Source organism: Saccoglossus kowalevskii, chromosome 20, assembly GCF_978046115.1.
Source record: "Saccoglossus kowalevskii chromosome 20, keSacKowa6.1, whole genome shotgun sequence".
NCBI classification, from domain to species: domain Eukaryota; kingdom Metazoa; phylum Hemichordata; class Enteropneusta; family Harrimaniidae; genus Saccoglossus; species Saccoglossus kowalevskii.
The window spans coordinates 28,676,230-28,701,943 of NC_140660.1; the positions used below are offsets into that span (position 1 = coordinate 28,676,230).

General features: G+C 39.6%; 1 protein-coding gene across 1 annotated transcript in view; it reads left to right on the top strand.

The window, feature by feature from the left end:
* The first annotated feature begins 388 nt into the window (after positions 1-388).
* LOC146730196 (fas apoptotic inhibitory molecule 1-like) overlaps positions 389-25,714 on the top strand; it is a 31,593-nt gene continuing 6,267 nt past the window's right edge. The window contains exons 1-2 of the mRNA XM_085494526.1: positions 389-479; positions 8,218-8,339. The gene's annotated coding sequence lies outside the window, so the exon portion shown is untranslated. The remainder of the gene's footprint in view (positions 480-8,217; positions 8,340-25,714) is intronic.

A 25,714-nucleotide genomic window follows, 5' to 3' on the forward strand; every position in this document is an offset into this window, starting at 1 on the left:
TTAAAAGTTGAACGGATTCCATTCACCAGTCAGTGGCCGAAAATAAACTCATTGTTTAAGCAAATATAACCCAAAACGGGCCATACTTTTACATAGCGCATAAATACACGGGGACACACTACTGTATATATAGAACCAAATGAGGATTTACAATTCTATGATACGACTTGTGTCTTTGCTGAGCTGATAATTACATAGTCATACCCTAAGACCCGGTGAATATTAAACAATTGAATTTATTGTTCCTTTCACAAATTAATGAACCTTTAGCCTCGTGAATATCCGTGTGAAAAACAAAGCCAATCAATTTATACTTTTGCAGTGCGAAGTGGAGGTCAATCTAAGGCCAAATGTCATTCTGCAACAACTCCCATAATCCTCTAGTTTCAAAATGGCGTCTCTGTGCAGAAGTGCACGCTTGTTGCCTTACTGTTTTGTCGGTTTCCATCGTACCCATGGCCCGGTTAGGACTTTTGCAGGTGCGTAATGTGTATCTGTACTTGTGTGGTGCTGTGTGTACTCGTTTTGCAGTGGAGTACGTGTGTAAAGTGTGCACGCTCCGTTGACCCACTTTGGTGCGGTTCGCTCTTCAATAGTTGCTGGTCCCCTGATGTTGTCATTGGCACGTACTCCACAGAAACAGTACGACACTAGTATTAAAATTAACTTTCCTTAATCAAAGAATTGTCTCGCACTTTGAAACACCAACGACCCGTACTAGGATATGGCATTGTATAATTTACATCAAATCACGTGTACAATGCATCTATACCGGTAATTCAGTTCAGATTGTTTAAATTATAGTCCGAAATATAATCTGACAACTTTCTTTTGTGAAGCGCCCCCGCTGGTAGAAAAATCCATCGGCAACGTGATGTTGTTTTCAAACAGCACAGGAAAAATAATGCTCTCTGAAAAATTGAGTAGCCATGTACAAATACATAATAAATTACACAGAAACAGAAATTTGTGTTTTTTTAGATATTTATTCAGGCATTTATGATATCTCATCCATACCAATTCAATTATGTACTCTTCATTGGAATGTGTGCAACATTACGGTATATAAAAAACAAATTATTTTCGTCCTTCTTGTGTTTTACACACAAAAACATCCATGACCAATGGAGTTTAATTTTTGTCCCACTCAGACCGTATTTTAATCAGTACTTTGTGATCTAAATTAGCGAAATCTTAAGGGCTGCGCTTGTTGCGCAGTATGTACCGGTCATGACGTCACATTGTACATTGTATCACCATAGGTGGCGTGGCGTGGGTGGCGTGGTGTGGCGTGGCGTGGCGTGGATGCCAGAATGAAGTGTACGCTGTCTCAGTGCAGACCCCACTGCCTTGCACTACTATATGCTGGTATGTGTGTACATGCCAAGTTCCCCCAGATCGTCTGTGCAGATTGACTGTCTGTAACCGGGGTACATGTACATACAGTAGTCATTTCGCCTCACTTTTGCGACCGCTTGTTTAATTTGACGGGATAATTCTCACTTTATTTTTGATCTTGCAAACCTGGAAATATCACCGCCCACTCGCATTTAAAATTTAAACTACCAAAAAATGTCTGAGGTTCACATTGACTTATAATTGTCTTTCTGGTTATCATAGATGTTGAACAGCCGTCATAAGTTCAAATACTTAGTTTTTAACTATCTATAATTATATGCACACAATCTGACCCTTTGACCTAGATTTGGCTGGGATTCAATATTTTTTTAGTCCCGCTCGGATGCAGTCTAAAAACAGGGACTTATGTTTTAACCTTTGTGCGTCCATGCGTGTGTGCATGCATCCGGACCTGTATCGTAGACATGCCTGGACCAATCACAATCAAACTTCACACATACATCATACATAATATTATACATGATATGCACATCAATTTGTTTCACGATATTATTCAAGATGGCCGAATGGTGGCCATTTTTGTGCTAAAAAATCATCAAAATCAAGGATTTATGGATGGATTTTGTTTAAACTTGGTACATACGTTGTACATTATGGGACCTTGATGCGCATCTTTTTTTTCAAATCCAATTTAAAATGGCTGATGGCCATTTTGTTTCCATCATTCCAGAACTGGATCTTGGCATTTATGGATGGATTTTGACAATAACACGCGCAATGCGTGCTTGTAGTCCAGATAAAATTCAAGTGCGTAAAATGGGATTTGATCTTGCTGTCACACCCAGCGAGAGCGTTGAATTTGAACATAGTTAGTGTGGATACATTCATTATTCTTCAAGTATTACCGATGACTATGTGCCAGATTGACTGTATTATTGACCATGTCCCGTAATTTGCGGGCTGAAAACCCAAATAATTAAATAAGTATTATTATTATATATTTTTAGCTCTGCTGTCATTGCAGATGACCCAGTGGAGCTGTTGGTATGGGAGTCTCTCCGGTGTCCTGCGTCCCGCGTGAAGTTTTCCTTTAAACGACTTCTTCTTCAAAAGTACCTGACCAATTACCTTCATATTTGTACCAAAGGTACTTGGGGTGGTCCTCTGTCAGATTTGTTAAATTTGTGTCAAAATATGCAAATTTGGATTTTTAGTGAATATTTTTGTCATTTTTGGTAAAAAGATGTAATTTTCGACAATTAGTCCTAAATCGTAAGTCCAAATGCTTTGATCAGATTTGTTAAATTTGTGTCAAAATATGCAATTTTGGATTTTTAGTGAATATTTTTGTCATTTTGCAAACTGTGACACCAGACAGTGACATTTACCGTTGAGTTGCCGCTAAGGAAATACAAGTCACGACAGTCTTTCATCAATCAATAATATACATACAACAACTTATAAAAGGCATAAAAAGTTCACCTCTCTGTACTCACACACTGTACACATACTGCCACTTGGTTTATCTCATTTTTCCTCATAAATCAGTGACATCAGTTGTGGAATCTAGAAGCATGCATATTAGTTGGTGTGCAGATATCAGTGTCCTTACAAAATTATTATTATTGTAAAAATTAAATCCGTTATTATTGATAATGGATCATTTTATTTAATACTGTTTTTATTACTTGTACCTCATAATTTCTCTTGCATTTAATTACCCTCTCTTTTATTCGTTCCCAAAAATGTATTCAAATCCATGGTACAGGGCCTTGATGCTTCAATAATAGATACATGATTATTGGGAATTATTCTGCAGCAATGACATCATAAAATTCACTGATATTGACAATCATATAATAGTAAACATAGAGTTCATTATTGTTTTATATGGAGTTCAATATTGGTTTATATGGAATGCATTATTGGTTTATATTTAAGCAATATTTATTTAAGCAATAACCCCCACCGAAGGCGGGTATACCACGAGATATTGCACAATTCACGACATGTATATGCACGAGCCGCAGGCGGGGGTTATTGCTATTATATTATACCAGTATATTGACAATTCGATAAAACTAGTAAAAAAAGAGTTTACTTTCATCTACTAAAAGATCATGATTATGGCCCTTGAACATGAATATTTATAAGAATAGTATGTAGTTGTACGCTGAATGCAAACAAAAATTACATGCGCCACACAGTTCAAATTGAATACAAACTAATTTTTATTCCACATGAAAAAGAAACATATCCACGTTGAATAGAGCAGCGTAAACACACAAATTAGCATAACAAAGGATGACCTTTCTGACCTTTTACTGACGCACAATGCGATTTGAAATACAGGGTCGTGTACAGTTTGGATCATTTAAACAACGGATTTTCCACGTTTTAATTCCGGTTTTTGTACAATTTGGACTGTAATTTGCCCATTGAAAGTATAGTTGTGAAATAAACCGGTTTTGTGACTCATCATACTACTTGTAACTGTAGATATTTGACGTTCAGCGTTACTTGGTTCGACTGAAATTTGAGACGCGGCGGGACGCGGTGTATCATGTACGGCGACCGGCACAGCGACCTCAGTTCCAACATCTGACCTGGATACCTTTGGTATAACCAAAGTTTTGTGACAGTATGACTGACAAGTTTTGTCGTTGTTCTGGGGTAAGTTTGATGGTGTAAGATCGGATTTTCGCATCGTTTTTGTGACACGTACATGATATGCCTTGTCTCAACTCCGGCCGAAAGACTTTGCACGCCGTCGCTCTAATACAGTGGTTGGTGTACACTCGGCACAAATCTGTAGCTTTCGAAATTACCTTCATCATCTCCTGTAATTTATTTACCCATAGTGGAGAATTACAATACCAGATATCGTCGTCGAATCCTGCGTTGTCCTGTGTTTTTGAAACAGATGGCAATTACCCGGGTGCACTGCCGCTACCGGACACCGGTTGTTATTGGTGGCACACATTTTTGCCTGTGACTCATATTTTTTTGCATTTTTATGTCATTAAATCCCTCAATTATATCTTGTACTTAAAGATCATGTTTTCTTTGTTGAAAGTTCACAATCCATCTCTGAGAACATAGCGTTCTGACGTTCGTGTAGGCACCTCACGGTGTTGAGGGACGGTGGTTTAGGTTTGTGTGGCGAATGACAATCACCCAACGACCGACGCTCACAACTTGGATCCCACCATTAACAAAAAGCAATATTATAGTTATATAACTTTTCAGATGTTTTTAATTCAGTATTTTTTTCAATATTCTTCCAAAATTCAACTACTATATTTCCCTAAAAATCAAATAATACCGGTTTTATGTATTTCCGTATTAAACCTGTAGTCAATTCATGTTCCAGGGCCACTTGGTTTAGCCATGCATTATCAGCCAATATACCATGGACTGCATATGCAAATTTTGTGTTTGGACCAATCAAATCAATGGATTAACACCATCAATATACTGGTATAATATAATGGTTTATATGGAATGCATTATTGGTTTATATGGAGTTCATTATTGGTTTATATGGAGTTCAATATTGGTTTATATGGAGTTCAATATTGGTTTATATGGAGTTCAATATTGGTTTATATTGGGTTAAATATTGGTTTATACGGAGTTAAATATTGATTGATATGGAGTTCAATATTGGTTTATATGGAGTTAAATATTGGTTCATATGGAGTTCAATATTGGTTTATATGGAGTTCAATATTGGTTGATATGGAGTTCAATATTGGTTAATATGGAGTTCAATATTGGTTTATATGGAGTTCAATATTGGTTTATATGGAGTTCAATATTGGTTTATACGGAGTTCAATATTGGTTGATATGGAGTTCAATATTGGTTTATATGGAGTTCAATATTGGTTTATATGGAGTTCATTATTGGTTTATATGGAGCTCAATATTGGTTTATATGGAGTTCAATATTGGTTTATATGGAGTTCATTATTGGTTTATATGGAGCTCAATATTGGTTTATATGGAGTTCAATATTGGTTTATATGGAGTTCAATATTGGTTTATATGGAGTTCAATATTGGTTTATATGGAGTTCAATATTGGTTCATACGGAGTTCAATATTGGTTTATATGGAGTTCAATATTGGTTTATATGGAGTTCAATATTGGTTTATATGGAGTTCAATATTGGTTTATATGGAGTTCAATATTGGTTTATATGGAGTTCAATATTGGTTCATACGGAGTTCAATATTGGTTCATACGGAGTTCAATATTGGTTTATATGGAGTTCAATATTGGTTTATATGGAGTTCAATATTGGTTTATATGGAGTTCAATATTGGTTTATATGGAGTTCAATATTGGTTTATATGGAGTTCAATATTGGTTTATATGGAGTTCAATATTGGTTCATATGGAGTTCAATATTGGTTCATATGGAGTTCAATATTGGTTTTTATGGAGTTCAATATTGGTTTATATGGAGTTCAATATTGGTTCATATGGAGTTCAATATTGGTTTATATGGAGTTCAATATTGGTTCATATGGAGTTCAATATTGGTTTATATGAAGTTCAATATTGGTTTTTATGGAGTTCAATATTGTTTTATATGGAGTTCAATATTGGTTTATATGGAGTTCAATATTGGTTTATATGGAGTCCAATATTGGTTTATATGGAGTTCAATATTGGTTTATATGGAGTTCAATATTGGTTTATATGGAGTTCAATATTGGTTTATATGGAGTTCAATATTGGTTGATATGGAGTTCAATATTGGTTGATATGGAGTTCAATATTGGTTGATATGGAGTTCAATATTGGTTCATATGGAGTTCAATATTGGTTTATATGGAGTTCAATATTGGTTCATATGGAGTTCAATATTGGTTCATATGGAGTTCAATATTGGTTCATATGGAGTTCAATATTGGTTCATATGGAGTTCAATATTGGTTCATATGGAGTTCAATATTGGTTTATATGGAGTTCAATATTGGTTGATATGGAGTTCAATATTGGTTGATATGGAGTTCAATATTGTTTTATATGGAGTCCAATATTGGTTTATATGGAGTTCAATATTGGTTTATATGGAGTCCAATATTGGTTGATATGGAGTTCAATATTGGTTTATATGGAGTTCAATATTGGTTGATATGGAGTTCAATATTGGTTTATATGGAGTTCAATATTGGTTGATATGGAGTTCAATATTGGTTCATATGGAGTTCAATATTGGATCATATGGAGTTCATTATTGGTTTATATGGAGTTCAATATTGGTTTATATGGGGTTCAATATTGGTTTATATGGAGTTAAATATTGGTTCACGTGGAGTTCAATATTGGTTTATATGGAGTTAAATATTGGTTTATATGGAGTTCAATATTGGTTTATATGGAGTTCATTATTGGTTCATATGGAGTTCATTATTGGTTTATATGGAGTTCATTATTGGTTCATATGGAGTTCATTATTGGTTTATACGGAGTTAAATATTGGTTGATATGGAGTTCAATATTGGTTTATATGGAGTTCAATATTGGTTTATATGGAGTTAATTATTGGTTTATATGGAGTTCAATATTGGTTTATATGGAGTTAATTATTGGTTTATATGAAGTTAATTCTTGGTTTATATGGAGTTCAATATTGGTTTATATGGAGTTCAATAATGGTTTATATGGAGTTCAGTATTGGTTTATATGGAGTCCAATATTGGTTCATACGGAGTTAAATATTGGTTCATATGGGGTTCAATATTGGTTTATATGGAGTTCAATATTGGTTTATATGGAGTTCAATATTGGTTGATATGGAGTTCAATATTGGTTTATATGGAGTTAAATATTGGTTTATATGGAGTTCAATATTGGTTGATATGGAGTTCAATATTGGTTCATACGGAGTTCAATATTGGTTTATATGGAGTGCATTATTGGTTCATACGGAGTTAAATATTGGTTCATATGGGGTTCAATATTGGTTTATATGGAGTTCAATATTGGTTTATATGGAGTTCAATATTGGTTTATATGGAGTTCAATATTGGTTTATATGGAGTTCAATATTGGTTTATATGGAGTTCAATATTGGTTTATATGGAGTTCAATATTGGTTTATATGGAGTTCAATATTGGTTCATATGGAGTGCAATATTGGTTTATATAGAGTTCAATATTGGTTTATATGGAGTTCAATATTGGTTTATATGGAGTTCAATATTGGTTCATATGGAGTTCAATATTGGTTTATATGGGGTTCAATATTGGTTTATATGGAGTTCAATATTGGTTTATATGGAGTTCAATATTGCTTTATATGGAGTTCAATATTGGTTTATATGGAGTTCAATATTGGTTGATATGGAGTTCAATATTGGTTTATATGGAGTTCAATATTGGTTTATATGGAGTTCAATATTGTTTTATATGGAGTTCAATATTGGTTTATATGGAGTTCAATATTGGTTTATATGGAGTTCAATATTGGTTTATATGGAGTCCAATATTGGTTCATATGGAGTCCAATATTGGTTCATATGGAGTTCAATATTGGTTTATATGGAGTTCAATATTGGTTTATATGGAGTTCAATATTGGTTTATATGGAGTTCAATATTGGTTTATATGGAGTTCAATATTGGTTTATATGGAGTTCAATATTGGTTGATATGGAGTTCAATATTGGTTTATATGGAGTGCATTATTGATTCATAAATATATTTACTGTCAGAAAATTTTTGTTACTGTCTTGCTCATAATTGCACATCATAATTGTGTACATGTATTCAAAGCTAAGGTCATGTAATAAATGATTTGGAAATAACATTTTCTATAATTATATATTTTTTTTATTCAGCAGTTCTGTGAAGCAAGGCAGTTTATTGATTGACAATAGTACAATTGACCCAGCAGTGTCTAAAGATATGGCAGCATTGGCTGAGAAAAAAGGCTGTGTGTTTATGGATGCACCAGTGTCTGGAGGTATGTGTTATACTAAGAAGATTCAAACCAAATTGAAATATTCAAATTGAATTAAAATATTCAAACCAAATTGAAATATTCAAATTGAATTGAAATATTCAAATTGAATTGAAATATTCAAATTGAATTGAAATATTCAAACCAAATTGAAATATTCAAATTGAATTGAAATATTCATTAAAGGGGAACTAAATAGAGCCTTATTTGGTGTTTGTATTTATCAAGTTATGTATATTGATTATAAATTTGAAAAAAAAATGATTATCTTCAGAGTTATGATGATTTAAATATGAGAAACCATAAACCCGCGAATGACTTCCATAAAAAAACGCCTCGTGAGGTATAAACAGGAAAGGAAAAAAAGCATGATGACGAAATAGTATTTGATTAAATATAAACAACTTAGGGAGCCATAGCTGGCTGGACTGGTGAATTGACTTCTAGTCTAGGTTGTTTCGACTTTTACGTTAATGCTATTTACAAGCGTGTCAACATACAAACATTACGGATGTGCGATTGATCAAGACAGGCATTTTGTTTTGTTTTTTGTTTAACTGTCTAATAAATGCTGTTTCCAGTACTCCACTGTGCGTGCAAATTATTTCAAAGTCTGGATGCTGGAGTATGCAATCTTGAGTTCGTAGGGTGGTGGTGGAAACATTTTCGTCCATGTATTCACGGGGCTGCACTGGAAAATCATGGGACAATTGTCACAGGAACACCAAGCTGATTGTTCACAGACTTCCGTGTAATTTAAAATAAAACTATCATCCGAACAAGGGGCATCGTCGGACGATATACTCTCATCACTCACACTCATCACTCTGATCTGAATCTCCACAGTATACCGTACTTCCCTGATCATAAGCCCGGAGACATGAAAATGTAAGGAAAAAGTAAGGGATGAGCTTATACTTGAGGACCAACTCAGAAAAGATGATTTTGTTTTTTGGGTTAAACACTGTAACCATCTTGCTAACAATGAAGAATTATCCAAAAAAATAATTCGTTCACCACGCCGGGCTCGGGAAAATAATATTTCTTTTTGAAAAAAATGCGTCATTGATTTCCACGACACTTACAATGAAGAAACAAACATAAAAAATACACACATTTTATTACAATACGATTTACGTTACATACCGTCTGAATTTACGGTGAAATAATGGGTAGGGTCTGTGGGGAAACAGTCGAAGGCATTTATCATTATCTTCGTTTTGGTAACAACTTCCTTTGACCTAACAGGTCATGTCTTTTTCCGATTATTGACGATGATTTGTTAACACAATGCGGAAGTGAATTACCGCAATGTTAAAATGCGATCTGCAGCACTGATTGCAACGTAAAAAACGATAATTTTTTTCCAAAAAAACCGGCGATTCGGAATTTACGAAAAGTAAACAAAGGTTAATAGTAACTGTGGGTAAACTGAGTGTGGAGGAAAAATTTAAACACCTTTCACGGTCGGCAACATGTCACATCGTTCAAACCCTAGGCCTTTCATGATAGTCTCAAAGTAAACCGTGCCCAATAACCAGGTGCACGACTTAACGATCACATTTTTGGCTTTTCGAAAGCTACTACTCAAAGAAATATGGATTACTCCAATATTGCAACATCGGGGTTCATCCTGAGTAAATGACAGAATAGAGAGAATGCGAACCACGTTGTGACACGTTCGCCATGAACTCTGAATTTAATGCGAGTTTTCTTATAAAAGCACGAACCAAACTACCATGCCAATCACCATTATTATGAAATGAAACACACTTTTTACATGCATATTTTAAAGAATATCGTTGACGCCCAGTAAAAACACCCTGGGCTTATAATCGTGAATGCCCTCAACTCGATAAATGACTAAAAATAGAGGGATGGGCTTCATACTCGGGAGGGGCTTACGATCGGGGAAGTACGGTACTTTAACGCAATTGGGCTTCCACTATCAAAATACTGTGGTTCAAACGCATAATGCTCTAACCCAAGTTAACCCAAAACCTTTTTACTAGAATTCATAATCTCAGATGTTACTTTAGTAAATAACAAACATACAACCATAGTGTGAAAACCACCCTTTGTGACCCCAGTGAAATGTTCATTGTTGTAACATTTTGAGAGGTTCTTTGACCTGATAAGGAAAAGTCTGTATTGAAAGATAACCTCATATTCACTACGTTCAATTACCCACCATAGACTCCGGTCAGTCAAAATGACTATTTTGAACTGTAGGCATTAATCAGTGATGGAGAGATAGAATCCAGGTCAGGGGAAGCCCCATGACCTCAAGATTCTTTTACCCCTTACGTCACGAACCCACGTGACCGAGGCTATGTGGCAGCGCCACAGGTAGCCGTCCATCACTCTTCAATTCTCTCGTCGGGGAATGTTTCTGAGTGGCTCTGCCTGGCTATGTTGCCTTTTCCTGTCCGGGTTTCTAGCGTGGGTCATTGCCGCAGCCGCGGCATCCGACATTCTAGCTGGTAGGATGAGTTTTCTTGTCTTTTTACCCTTGTGTCGTTTTCCCCTTTGTGTGTTAAGCTTTTCCACAACAAAGAAATCAAACCCGGGCGCCACTACGTAATCGCATGTTGATTTCATGGCGGCACCTTTTACAACTGTAATTCTTTTTCCCTCATGCATGTCGTCTTTTATTTTTAATGTATTTAGAAATGGACAGATGCACTGGCAGCGCCAGAGGCTCACCGCCGGTATTGTCTCCTCAGTTTATGAGGTGGATTTGTACTCAGTGTACGCAGCAATTGCAGGAATGGAACCCGCATTCAAAGTGTTATCGTTGTTTCACGTGCGTTCGGGGTTTGGGTGTCCCGTTGTGGACCCATCCTCGCACGGCGCCGGTTTTGCTGCTGAAATGAGGGCATTGGTCGAAGGACTGTCAGGGCAAATTGCGTCCCTGGCAGGCAGAGTAGATCACCTGCAGGCGGAGCGAGCTGTCTCCGCTGCGGCCTCTCAGCCGGCAAGTAGGAAGAAACACAGAAAGCACCATTCGCATTCTAGACACGTCTCTTCCGGGGAACCCAGCTGTGCCCCCCCCCCCCCCCCCGCTGATTCGGGGGAGGCAGAGGCTCAGGCTAGTGGCAGCAGGTCTCCTCAGGAACCTCAGACACGTAACACCAACGGGGACGCTCATAGCCAGGACTCCGTTTTCGGGGCAGGGCGTTTGGGTCAGGACATACATTGTACCCCCCCCCCCCACTTTCAACCAGCCAGGGTTCGCCGCGCGGTACCAGACTGGTTAATTTACCCTCAAGTCTGAGTTCCGCTGTGGGTTTCGACTCCCTTCTCGCCGACCCACAGGCGTTCCCAGAGGGAACCGACCCTGTCATGAGACGCACTCTTGAACACGCTCTCGCCCACATATTTAGGCTGAGGGGTGGCAGTTCACTCGCGTCGGATACAGTGGGTACCACGGGCGGCCCCTCAGAGTCCACATTGCGTAATGACTCGCCACGCCACGCCGTTGGGGTGATGCGGAATATTATCAGTCCAGGTGACGCTATGTATATTCCCCCACCCTCGATCCTAAAGCAGCCGCTTATGGTCACTTCTATGCTGATGGGATCACAGGCGCCGGGATCCAGATCGACCCCATCCGCACGTCTCCCCTGGTCCAGCCGAGCACTGAGCATGGGGGACGGCGCGCAGACGGTGTTGAGGGGCGGTCGTTGGTCAGCCACGGAGGAAGTAATGCCGAAAGCCCCGGGCTGGGTTAATTTTTTGCATAACTCCTTTCGCTGGACTAAACGCTACCCCATCGGGGCAATCTCGGATTCGGACCCCAATTCGTGGGACGAAACCAGAAGTCCCCGACCGGACCCCAAGGCTCCTTCCCCGGACCCCGGTACCACAAACTTCTGTTTTGCAAACCGGGTGAAGGGGTTGGCCGCGTTCCATGGTCATTCTCATCTACCCATTCTGAGACTATCAAACATGCCCTGAGAGCGGAGTTGCGACCCATCAATTTCCTTGAATTTGTGGGCGCCACACTGGAGCGCATTCTTGTGCGCGCCCAGGACTCTGAGACCTCAGATGCAGAACGCACTAGCCTCCTAGACCAGGCGACACAGTTAATGGTAGGCCACCGTACGGCTATGTGCGATATCTCTCCAGTGTCATATGGCTCTCTTGGCCGGGGCTACTACTGTGCAGCGAGACGCGGTTTTAGACGCATGTGTTTTCGCTGGCGAACTGAGTAAGGGGGTATGCCACCGCCTCAGTTACGCAGACTGGAGATCCTCCACCCTCTTTGATGGGGAGATGGCGGGGGCAGTCGCAGAGCTTCGGGGTGTAACAAACCAAATGGTTCAAGTCGAATCGGCTAGCCAGTTAGCCACTGCCAAGGGTAAACGGAGGGCGCCCCAAACACAGAAAGCACAACGCCCTAAGTCTAGCTCCGCTAAACAGAGTCAGCCAGGAGGCAAGCGCTCGTACCCATCCGCGCCCCCAGGAAAGAGAGGTCCAGGTGGTGGCTCCTCCTCCTCCTTGGGTGGTCATCATCCCAGTGATCTACGGGGAGGCTCACCTCATGGTAGAGGAGAAACCCCCCCCTCTTGCAACCGCCAAACCCATGGCCACAGATCCCTGTCGCACACAGATTGCGCCGGTGCATTCCGGCTCGGAGGCAGTGGGTAACCGATCCCTGGACGCTCCAGGTGGTCCCACGCGGTTACAGAATACCACTGACATCTCCTCCGCCCCTGTCAGTGTCCCCCCCCCGTTGGGGGCACTGCCAGGGGACCCCCGCAAGGCGGAAGCAATCAGACAGGAAGTAGACAGTTTGCTAAGAAAGGGCGCCATACACAAAATAGTTCAGCCGGCACTAAGTCCGGGCTTCTACTCAAATGTATTCGTAGTACCAAAATCTACAGGCGGTTGGCGTCCGGTTCTGGACCTAAGCAGACTAAACCAGTATGTGCTTCTCGATCGGTTCTGCATGGAGACACCATCCAGTGTCCTACTCTCCATCCACCGGCTCGACTGGCTAGCCTCTTTAGACTTATGCGACGCTTACCTGCACATACCGATGCACCCAGCGAGTTGCCCTCTCCTTCGATTCGCCCATCTGGGCCAAGTATTCGAATTTCGGGTGCTCCCCTACGCCCTACGTGTTCACCAGAGTGATGAATCAGGTAGTGCTGCTGCTCCACCAAATGTCGGTACACATCAATCCGTACCTAGACGACTGGTTGATACACAACCCAGACAAGGGGTTATTAGCCAGACATGTAAGGCTTACACAGGATTTACTTCACCAGTTGGGCTTTTTAGTAAATCACCAAAAGTCCCATCCGGACCTGACTCAACAGTTGGTGTTTCTGGGCATGGAGTTCGACACCGAAGTAGGCCTGGTTCGCCCATCTCAAGCGCGTTGCCTAGCGCTAAGCAACCTAGCAGAATGCCTAGTCAGCGTACCTTCAGTGCCTCTCCGAGAACTAATGCGGCTCATCGGAATGATGACCTCCGTTCGAAGGGTAGTTCCCCAGGCCGCACTACGCAGCCACCCGGTCCAATGCTTGTTATTGGAATACCGAGCTCACCTACGGGAACTAAACAGATGGGTATTGATCCCGGACCAAGTAAAGGAAACCCTGTCCTGGTGGTCGTCACTGACCAACCTCAGTCAGGGGGTCCCCTTGGACCCACTCGTCACAACCATGACTCTGGTAACAGACGCCTCCCTCCAAGGGTGGGGAGCGCATCTATCGGACAAACAAGCCCAAGGAATATGGCCCCCGCAATGGGTTCGGGACCACCATATCAACTGGCTCGAGCTGAAAGCAGTGCACCTAGCACTTTCACACTTTCGACCCGTAGTTCGAGACCACAGAGTCCTGCTCCGCACAGATAACACAGCGGTGGTCTCCTACATCAACAAGGAGGGGGGACGCGTTCCCCATCGTTGTCAGTCCTAGCAGAGCAAATTCTCCTTTGGTGCCTGGAATACAATGTGGAGCTAACCACACACCACCTTCCAGAGGTGAGAAACGGTCTGGCAGACGCCCTTTCGAGGCGCCTCCGTCTCCAGAACACGGACTGTTTCGGCTGTGGGACGGTCCAAAGATAGACCTGTTTGCCGCACCCCGGAACGCCAAGCTCCCGACGTATGTAACACTCCTGCCAACACCAGGAGCATGGGCCGTGGACGCCTTATCAATCCCCTGGTCCCACATGGATGCGTACGCCTTTCCTCCCTTCCCGCTAATTCACCGGGTACTGGAGAAACTTCGACAAGAGCCCACCTGCATATTAACTCTGGTGGCGCCCAATTGGCCGACCAAGGCCTGGTTTCCGCTCCTGCTGGAAATGATAGTCGAAACACCGGTAGTACTGCCGGACATACCAGACTTGCTGTCCCAGCCGGACGGCACACTACAAACAAGCCCAGCAGTGTACCACTTACACGCATGGAGGCTCTCAGTAGACTCGCGCAGACAAAAGGTCTATCTAAGCGGGCTGCCAACATCCTGGCCAGGGCGAACAGGGATTCCACCAACGCTGCCTATGACTCAAAGTGGCGAGCATACACCGGTTGGTGTAGTGGAAGGGAGATTGATCCATGCCATCCCTCTATCGGCCAGGTAGCAGACTTCTTTGTCCACTTGTTTGACGAAGTGGGTTTGTCCTACGCAGCGATCGTTGGCTACAGGTCAGCCTTGTTCCCCGCCATAGAAAACTCTTTGGGGGCAAGTATAGCCGATTGTCCCATTATTAGGAGACTGTTTACTGCTTTCCATAATCAGAGGCCCAGGGCCCGTTCAAGGGAACCACCTGATTGGGATCTGTCGGTTGTTTTATCAGCCCTAAGCTGGCCTCCCTTTGAGCCCCTCATTTCAGCACCACTCAAGTTTTTGACGTGGAAAACAGTCTTCCTACTGGCCCTCGCCTCAGGTAGGTGCCGGTCAGAGCTAGGCACACTGTCCTTTGCGGACGGTTGTGCCGCCTTTATGGATGATCAAGTTGTACTAAAGACACGTATCGGGTTCCTCGCCAAGAACCAAATCCCAGGACACAATCCTCAACCGATCGTCATCCCCCGGCTGTCAAATATTGACGGTCCGGAGGATCAGGAGGAATTGCTTCTCTGCCCGGTCCGAGCGCTGAGTTGCTACGAGAACCGTACCAGGTTTTCCAGACAGGGAACCAAACAGATGTTTTTGTGTTACGGCCCTGGCAAACAGGATAAGCCAGCTTCCCCGACTTCCATCTCCAGGTGGATTACTGCGACTGTACTGGAGGTCTATAATACACTATCCTCCTCAACACAGACCTTGTAGAGACACCAAGTACGAGCACATGAGGTCCGTGCGATTGCTAACTCACTAGCGCTAGCGTCAGGCGCCTCCCTCGAACACATTTTGAGGGCAGGCTTCTGGAGAATGCAACTACTACCTAAGAGACACCCAATCTATTGAGCAGGGTCTCTTCAGGTTAGGCCCCGTCATAAAGGGTCAGGCTTTGTTTGCTGACCCAGCCCATACGACCGCAGGGGCCCCTGCGCATAGGCGATAAGTCAGTCTCGGCATTTTTGCGGCAGATTGTCTGTACCACTAGCACTCCCTGGAAGCTCCCAGGTTTCGCTTCTTTCGACCTACACCCTCATGCGAACTGTTTCGATCCTACTTCAAGCTTATCACTCCCGAATTCGGCTTGGGTCTAGCTTTCTCGGGCACACCGAACCCTGTCACCACAGCAGCATTGGCTTCTTGCTTCGGGGACAGCACAGGCAAGGTAAGACACCACCCTTCTTGGATCTTAACTTAGGTCTTTTGAGTTTGTTTTCATCCCGGACTGGGGAAAGACTTTCATCATTCCTTTTTTTTTTCTGTTGGCTCGGAAAAACCCGCCACCTATCGGTGTCTGACTCTTCCTACAGTTCAAAATAGTCATTTTGACTGACCGGAGTCTATGGTGGGTAATTGAACGTAGTCAATTTAGGCGAGGGTTCTCCGAACTCGCCTATTCACATAGTTCATACCCACCATAGACTCCGGGTCCCCCCCAACCTCCCCACTCTTTCCGCCGCGTTGGTCTAAGTCCTCGAGGTGGAGAGAAAGGAACCAGAGTGATGGACGGCTACCTGTGGCGCTGCCACATGGCCTCGGTCACGTGGGTTCGTGACGTAAGGGGTAAAAGAATCTTGAGGTCATGGGGCTTCCCCTGACCTGGATTCTATCTCTCCGTCACCGGCAGAATCGCTGATTAGAGGCTGCATTTAGGGACTCGCTATAATTTATGCCGATACGCTATTGTCCTGACTGATATCCTATCCGATACGCTATTGTGGACAGCCCAGTCTTTTGTTTCGCTATTGTTAAACGCCCACGCCTCAAAAACAAAGGTACTTTTTGCGGTGATCGACACCTTAGCGATCGACTGCAGTACGCACTCAGAAAGTCGGCAATGTTAAAGAGACACTTATAGTGTGGCACCGTTCACGGTTTCACACCTCTTGTCACCAACAAAAGAGAGTCCACTAGACACTCACTAGACGCGATAATGTTTTTTCAAATACGCCGCAATACTTCTACCACATAAAAGTCCATCAAAATCACGTTGAATTTCATTGCTGATCCTGATTACAACAAGTAAGCATGTCTCTTCGAAACATCCCAGTCAAAAAGAATTTGCTGTCGTGGTTTAGACCCGACCAACCTGATAAAACACCGATCACGTCTGTTGTATCCCCCGTCGTCTGCATACATCACGTAACTTCACCGTCTAGAAAGAGACTTGCCACGGACCCGTTAAAGTTGAAAGATTTGAAGAAAAGAAAGGCGGGATTTGACCGACGATGGAAAGAAGCCAACTCATGGTTGACAGTAATGTCAGATGGAAAGGGTAAGTACATGTTTTTAATCTTGTTCACGCCAAAATCCCAGGCCAAAATAATCTAAATTGTTTTAGTGTTTTAGTGGCTTGCTTAAGTGGTCTTCTATAAGGCAGCCCTGCCAGCGAACCTCCGTGGGAATTCCATTCAGATGTATAGAAACCATGAGTCCGGTGTTTGAAGATGGGGGATTTTTACTTTTCGCATTATTAGTCCCCGTTCGGACGAAGTCCGAAAACGGGGACTTATAACTCGGTCTCCGTCCGTCCGTCCGTCCGGAGCCATATCTCAGAATCCTTTGGACCGATTCCGTTCATTCTTTGCGTGTGCCTAGTACTTTATGTGGGACATATGCACATGCAGTGGTTCAGCGATTCAATTCAAAATGGCCGACTGGCAGCCATCTTGCTTTTTGAAAATGTTGTATTTTGAACATGCTTTGTCAGTTTTCATTCAGATTTGGTACATAGATTATACATGTAAGGATACATATCCTCCGGCCATCTATGCGTCTGTCCGTCCGGAGTCATATTTTAGAATCCTTTGGACCGATCAAATTTGGCACATACTTTATACATGTATGTTAGAATACATGTCCATGACATTTTGTTTCAAAATCGGGTCAAGGATGGCTGATTGACAGCCATCTGACTTTTTGGCCTTACTACTATATTTCCAAGATTTACATGTATGTACCATTTTCATTTGTATTTGGCACATACATCATACATGTCAAGTTTGTTTCATAATCAGATCAAAGGTGGCCGAATAACGGCTATTTTTATTTTTGACCATAGTACTATATCTCTGTCACCCATGTATCCTTTTCATTGATATTTAGCATGTCATAAATGGATACATGTACATGTCAATTCAATTTGCAATTTGATCAAATATGGCCGACCTGTGGCCATCTTGTTTATTTAAAATGTGATAACTTGGACATGCAGACATTTTTGAATTAGGCCTATGCCTAACTTACTCTTATTCAACACATTATTTTGAACTGATATTTATTAATTAAAAGTGCAAATTTGAGGACACTGCCTTCACCATATTATTCATCACAACAGGGCGCTCGACTTGTAGAAAGGGTCTCTTAGGCACTTTAGTCCAGAACAAACAATACAATTACAAAGAGTTGCAATTGCTGTATTCCCTATCCCAGAATTTCAAATTCGGTCATTACACATATGTTAACATTGTAAGCACCATGGCAACAAGCATTCCTATTCATGAAATGTAATTTTAGTGCCTCATTCCCATCCTCAGACACATATTTTAAACAATTTTAGCAAGTGCAATAACATAGACATGCACCTCAATTTGTTTTACTTTCACTTGTGGTCTATGTTTTTCTCTGCTATTTCTTAAACTGGAGGGGTTGTCACGCAATCTGTTGTATTTTCCACTTGGGACTCAAGTTTCAAGGACATGCTCACGACAACCCCTCTGCTTCAATATGACGAGCACAAGGAGAACTTTCAAAATTTTAACGGGGACTATGTCATTTTCAATGACTTGTTATTTTTTGAAAAAGGTTTATTTCAGAAAGGCTTTATGCACAGAATACTTGTGATACTTATGTGATCCCCGATTTTAGCGACATGCGCATGTGAATCGTGACCTCGGGCGCCATGTTTGTTTTGACTGATGATCGCTTGTATTTACAAACCATAACTGACAATAACACATTTCTGTTCTGTTTTTTTTACTTAAAATAGGCATGATGTGTGATTATTGTGGTAAATTTAATTTATCATCGGATAAAGGTTCAAGAGTATGGAGTTCTGTACCATGTACAAACATAACAAAGCAAGGAGTTAACAAACACTCAAAGTCAGAGATGCACAAGAGAGCGATATCAATTTTCCAAGAATCGAAGGAAAACAGAGTCGTCGATGCGTTTGTTACACATCAGAACTACAATCGCCAAGCCGTTGAAACTACATTCCAAACTGTGTATTGGTTGGCAAAGCATGAGGTGGCTTATACAACAAAATATAAATCACTACTGGAATTAATGCAACTATCTGGCTGTTCGTATCTCTCTCATCTTAATCAGGTATTTAGATTTTTCATTATTTTGTTTTGCAACTTTTAGCAGGGTTTGTGGAAACCATACATGGGATTTATATACTTGGGGTTTTATGAAAATTATGATTTATTTTGTATAGTTTGCACATTAGTACCTTAGTATTTTCTTGTAAGTGTATTTGAATAAATGTGTACTCATTTTTAAAATAATTATATAAATATTTTTGTTATTTTTGTTTAGGGTAACAATGCCAATTATCATTCAGAGCGAATGTTACAAGAAATGTTGGCAACTATGGCTGGTGATATTAGTGATGTCATATTCTTAGATATACAAAGAAGTCCAGTGTTCAGCATCATGATGGATGAAACTACTGATATAGCCATTCTGAAGCAGCTAATATCGTACATAAAATATATCAAGTTCACTGGAGAAACATATGAAGTAAGTAGACTGTTATAATCTTGCCAACCAATTGTTGAATTTGTTTTCAAATCTGTTTGCTCTTTGTATTTATAGAGCTGCTGCATTGAATATTTTCTTTTCTCTTCATTATCAGGTAAAAACTGCCTTTGTTAATATGGATGATCTTGCTGATAGAACAGCTGTCTCAATTACCAAGAGCACTGAAGATTTATTTGAGAAAAGTCCATATCTTTCAATAGCTGTGCAGGATTGAGATCTGATGGAGCTGCTGTAATGGTGGGGAATAGAAATGGGGTGCGTAAATGTATTTTTGTTTGTCACCAGAACCAACCATTGTCAGATTACTAAAAATACAGAGCTTTTAAACATGTTTGTTAATTCTTTTACTTATAGGTGGCAGCCATGTTGAGAGAGAAAAACCCAGCAATGATAAACATACATTGTATTGCACACAGACCGGCCCTGGCATCTTCACAAGCAGTCAATAATATTCCATATTTAAAGAAGTTTAGCAGCATACTGCAGCAGTTGTTCAACTGTGAGAATGGCTGGACTACATGAAATTCAGGCAAGTGCACATTTCATTATCAATTATTGATCTATACAACATAGTATGCATCTATAGTCATTCAATTATAATAGTCCCCGTTCAGACGAAGTCCGAAAACGGGGACTTGTAATTCGGTCTCCGTCCGTACGTCTGTGCGTTCGTCCAGAGTCATATCTCAGAATCCCTTGGACCGATTTCGTTCATTCTGTGCATGTGTCTAGTACTTTATGTGGGACATATGCACATGCAGTGGTTTAGCGATTCGATTCAAAATGGCCGACTGGCAGCCATCTTGTTTTTTGAAAATGTTGTATTTTGGACATGCTTTGTCAGTTTTCATTTAAACTTGGTACATAGATTATACATGTTAGGATACATGTCCATGACGATTTATTTCACAATTGGATCAAAGATGGCCGACTGGCAGGCATCTTGTTTTTTGAAAATGTTGTATTTTGGACATGCTTTGACAGTTTTCATTCAAATTTAGTACATATAGATCATACATGTTAGGATACATGTCCCCGACCGTCTGTGAGTTCCTGAGTTTGTCTGTCCTTCCGTCCGTTCGTGTGTCCGTCCGTTAGTCTGTCCAGAGTCATATTTCAGAATCCTGTGGACCAATTCCGTTCATTCTTTGCATGTGCCTAGTACCTTATGTGGTACATATGCACATGCAGTTGTTTAGCGATTCGATTCAAAATGGCCGACTGGCAGCCATCTTGTTTTTTGAAAATGTTGTATTTTGGACATGCTTTGTCAGTTGTCATTTAAACTTGGTACATAGATTATACATGTCCATGACGATTTATTTCGCAATTGGATCAAAGATGGTCGACTGGTCGGCATCTTGTTTGTTTTTTTATGCAGTATCTTGGATGTGCTTTGTCAGTTTTCATTCAAATTTGGCACATACATGTACTTTATACATGTTAGGATGCATGTCCATAACAATTTGTTTCAAAATCAGGTCAAGGATGGCCGATTGACAGCCATCTGACTTTTTGGCCTTACTACTTTATTTCCACAATTTATGTACCATTTTCATCCGTATTTGGCACATACATCATACATATCAGTGTGTTTCATAATCAGATCAAAGATGGTCGAATAATGGCTGTTTTTATTTTTGGCCATATTACTACTACACGGAACAAGTGTTTTGATGTAAATAAACAATCTGTTGTATACGCCACTTGGAACTCAAGTTTCAAGGACACGCTCGCGACAACCCCTCCGCTTTAACATGACGAGCTCGAAGAGAACTTTCAAAAATTTAACAGGGACTGTGTCATTTTCAATGACTTCTTTAATATTAATTTTATTTATTTTTGTAACTTTTACAGAAAATACTTGGAGATCCTCAGCTAAAACTGAAGGAAGCCAAAGCAGTGCAATGGCTATCACATCAACGTGCAGTGTCTACCTTGAAGAGATGTTTTTCTTTCATTCTATTTTCTAGATATACTATAAATATATAGACAGTGTGACATCAAATCTTGCGGAAAGATACCCAGATGTGAAGTTAGTAAGCAGTTTCACAGTGTTTGATTCTAGTTTCATCACAACCAGTCATGAGGACATTATAGAAGATACCAGTCAGAAAGAGAAACTGGAGGTTAGTATAAATTTATTTCATTATCATTGTTGACAGGTGTAGATGTTTGGTGTTGCAAAACTGGTAACATGTTTCAAAGTGCTTAATTTGTTTAAATACATTTTATTTTCACGGATACTGTGTGAACATTATGTTCATTGATGAAGAAGTGGTTTTATCTGAGTGGGATCTATTATTATATATATCTTTATTTCGTACTGTGGCCATTGGCCTTATGTACAGATACAAATAAATACATAATAAATTAGATTGGAATGGTCGCAGAAACAAGTAAAGAAAAACAAATATAAAATCATAATACATAACATTTGCATAATTAAGTGTTCTCTTCAAGCATAAGCTGACGTACTTGAAAACTATAAAATATAAATTTACCAAGGTTTAATTGTATATATGGGGTTTGATTCTGAAATAATGAAATAAACTTTATCTCTGTAGGTGGGGAGAAGTAATACTGTGCAATAAACTTCAACCTTAGGGAGCTGTATTTGGGACAAACTAATGTAAAGTGGTATTCGTCCTCAATTACATTACAGCCAAAAGGACACAACCTCTGGTTACGTGGAGTACCACTGGCCCTACCCTTTTCAATTTGTAGTACATGGGACGAGATCCTTAATCTACATAAAGCATTTCTATATATTGCATAAGACTGACCAATATTTGTAAGATATTTCTCACATGTTAATTCATGTTTCACCTTACAATAAGTTACTAGTTTGAGACTTCTATTAATTTCAGAGCTCCAATCTTGTCTGGAAATATCAAAGCACCTCTGTTTAAATAGTTCCAGGAATGCAATAGAGTTACTTACATATTGGTCAATCCAAATATGTCCAAAACCATATTTATAGAGAAGATTTTTAACTGTCAAAGCCCAGCAAATAGCACCTGCTCCTGCCATATTAAGTTGAAATTTATACGATTCTTTTAAAATATGTGGAGAAACATCACGTATTAGTTTTAACCAAAAACGAATAATTTCAACATTTACATACACTCCAAGATAATGCCGACCCAACTCTCCCCTAACAGCGGAATTAGTGGCAACCAAACTAACACTTAGTAAAAATTTGCAAAATTTATTGTGTACTCTCTCCACATCATTAATATCAGAATGAGTGCCCCAAATAGCACTACCGTAGAGGAGAATTGGGAGGATTTTACAATCAAATATACGAAAAGCAACATCAGGCGGCACACCACCCAAATTCTGTATCTTTTTTTCCAAACAAAAAAGTGCTTTACTGGCCTGTTGAGAAACATATTTTTGTGCCTGGTACCACTTTCCAGAACTGGAAAGTATAACCCCCAAATAATTATATTTTGAAACAGTTTCAATGCTTTTACCCTTCCAAAACCATTTTTCACTGTTTTTTAAACGACCCCCTTTCCGAAAAACAATAATTTTAGTTTTCTTAAGGTTCACTGTAAGTCTCCACTTTGAACAATAGTCTGCCAAATTATTCAATAATCGTTGTAAACGAATGGGTGTACTACTAAACAGAGCCAGGTCATCTGCATACAATAGGTAACACAATTTCAAAGCACACAGGTAAACTACACTTTCATGACCTCGTTGAAAAGCCCCATGAAGATCATTAATGTAGAAACAAAATAAAAGAGGTGAAATCACAGAGCCCTGTTGCAAACCCATACTAATATTAAAGTAGTTAGTTACCCCCCAGGGAGTTTTCACTGCTGCCTTTACATGCTGGTACATTGAATATAAGGAATTAAATAATTTGAGTGGGATCTATTCAAAGAGACAATGATGAGGAATAAGAACAAGCCATATCATGACATTCTCAAGATGCTCACTTCAGTCTACAAAGACTTGTTTCCCAACTTGAGCAAGATGGTTCTCCCAGTATCAACTGTCGGTAAGTATCAATTGAAACAACTGTATACTTGTGCTTATTACACTCAACCAACCAGTTACATAATAATTCATGGATCAGACTGCATGAATTATTTATAACCTGTTTCTTTCTTTCTTCCTAATTTCAGATTGTGAAAGGGGTTTCTCCACAATGGCAAGAGTCAAGACAGAATCCAGAAATAGACTATCAGAAAAGGTTTTGAACTGGCTGATGATAATCAAAGTAGAGGGTCCACCTGTTTCTGAGTTCAACTTCACCCAAGTTGTAGAGAAATGGGCCAATGTGAAGACCAGGCGAATCTTGATTATTTAGAATTTAAATAGGATCAGACATTGTAATTGTAGTGCTATATGTCTGCAGCTTATACACTACCTGTAAATACTTCTGCAGTGGTGAAAAATAAACTTTCAACTTATTTGAATTTTTGCATGGTGTATTTCGTTATATACTCCCACTAATAATGCTCACAAATAATTTGCTAATTTATACAAATTTATTCATCCCATTGTTATGCTAATTTATGCAAATTAAACTAAACTAAATTTTGTGATTTTGTGCTAATGCAGTTGCACTTAGGATAAAGAGGTTATTTAAGGTAGATGCCTACTCATAAGTTTTGAAAAGTTGGTCATAAATTTCATGACAATGTTCATTGGTCTATAAATCAATGTAATAGTATTCTTTTTTGTGTTACAGTGACGTCTTTTGAGAAACTACTTACTTTTATAATTACTTTTTTTTTAAAACAGATTTTTAAAATAATTCATAATATATAATTTCTTTCTTTCTTTCTTTCTTTCTTTCCTTCTTTCCTTCTTTCCTTCTTTCCTTCCTTCCTTCCTTCTTTCTTTCTTTCTTTCTTTCTTTCTTTCTTTCTTTCTTTCTTTCTTTCTTTCTTTCTTTCTTTCTTTCTTTCTTTCTTTCTTTCTTTCTTTCTTTCTTTCTTTCTTTCTTTCTTTCTTTCTTTCTTTCTTTCTTTCTTTCTTTCTTTCTTTCTTTCTTTCTTTCTTTCTTTCTTTCTTTCTTTCTTTCTTTCTTTCTTTCTTTCTTTCTTTCTTTCTTTCTTTCTTTCTTTCTTTCTTTCTTTCTTTCTTTCTTTCTTTCTTTCTTTCTTTCTTTCTTTCTTTCTTTCTTTCTTTCTTTCTTTCTTTCTTTCTTTCTTTCTTTCTTTCTTTCTTTCTTTCTTTCTTTCTTTCTTTCTTTCCTTCTTTCTTTCTTTCCTTCTTTCTTTCTTTCTTTCTTTCTTTCTTTCTTTCTTTCCTTCTTTCTTTCTTTCTTTCTTTCCTTCTTTCTTTCCTTCTTTCTTTCCTTCTTTCTTTCTTTCCTTCTTTCCTTCTTTCCTTCTTTCCTTCTTTCCTTCTTTCCTTCTTTCCTTCTTTCCTTCTTTCCTTCTTTCCTTCTTTCTTTCTTTCCTTCTTTCTTTCTTTCTTTCTTTCTTTCTTTCTTTCCTTCTTTCTTTCCTTCTTTTCCTTCTCTGGGCCAATGCGCAGATTTGATTAGGTTTTGGTAAAAATCCATGCTCGTTAATTACCTAATTTGCATGATAATTAGCTAATTTTTAGCTGTTCTATGACTGTTCCACTGATATCTAAAGAACCACTCATTGGATTTTGATGAAACTTGGTACATAGATGCTCTGAACAAGTGCGCAGATTTGCTTAGTTTTTGGTAAAAATCCGTGCATATTAATTACCTAATTTGCATGATAATTAGCTGATTTTTAGCTGTTCCATGATTGTTCCACTGATATCTAAACAACCACTCATTGTATTTTGATGAAACTTTGTACATACATGCTCTGAACTAATGCTAGGTTTTGATTAGTTTTTGGTAATAATCCGTGGATACTAATTACCTAATTTGCATAATGATTAGTCAATTTTTGGTTTTTCCACTGATATCTCAAGTACTAATCATCACATTTCAATGAAACTTGGTACATAGATGTCATATGACACTGCACAGACCTGATAGTTTTTATGGTAATGTCAGTACATATTAATTACCTAATTTGC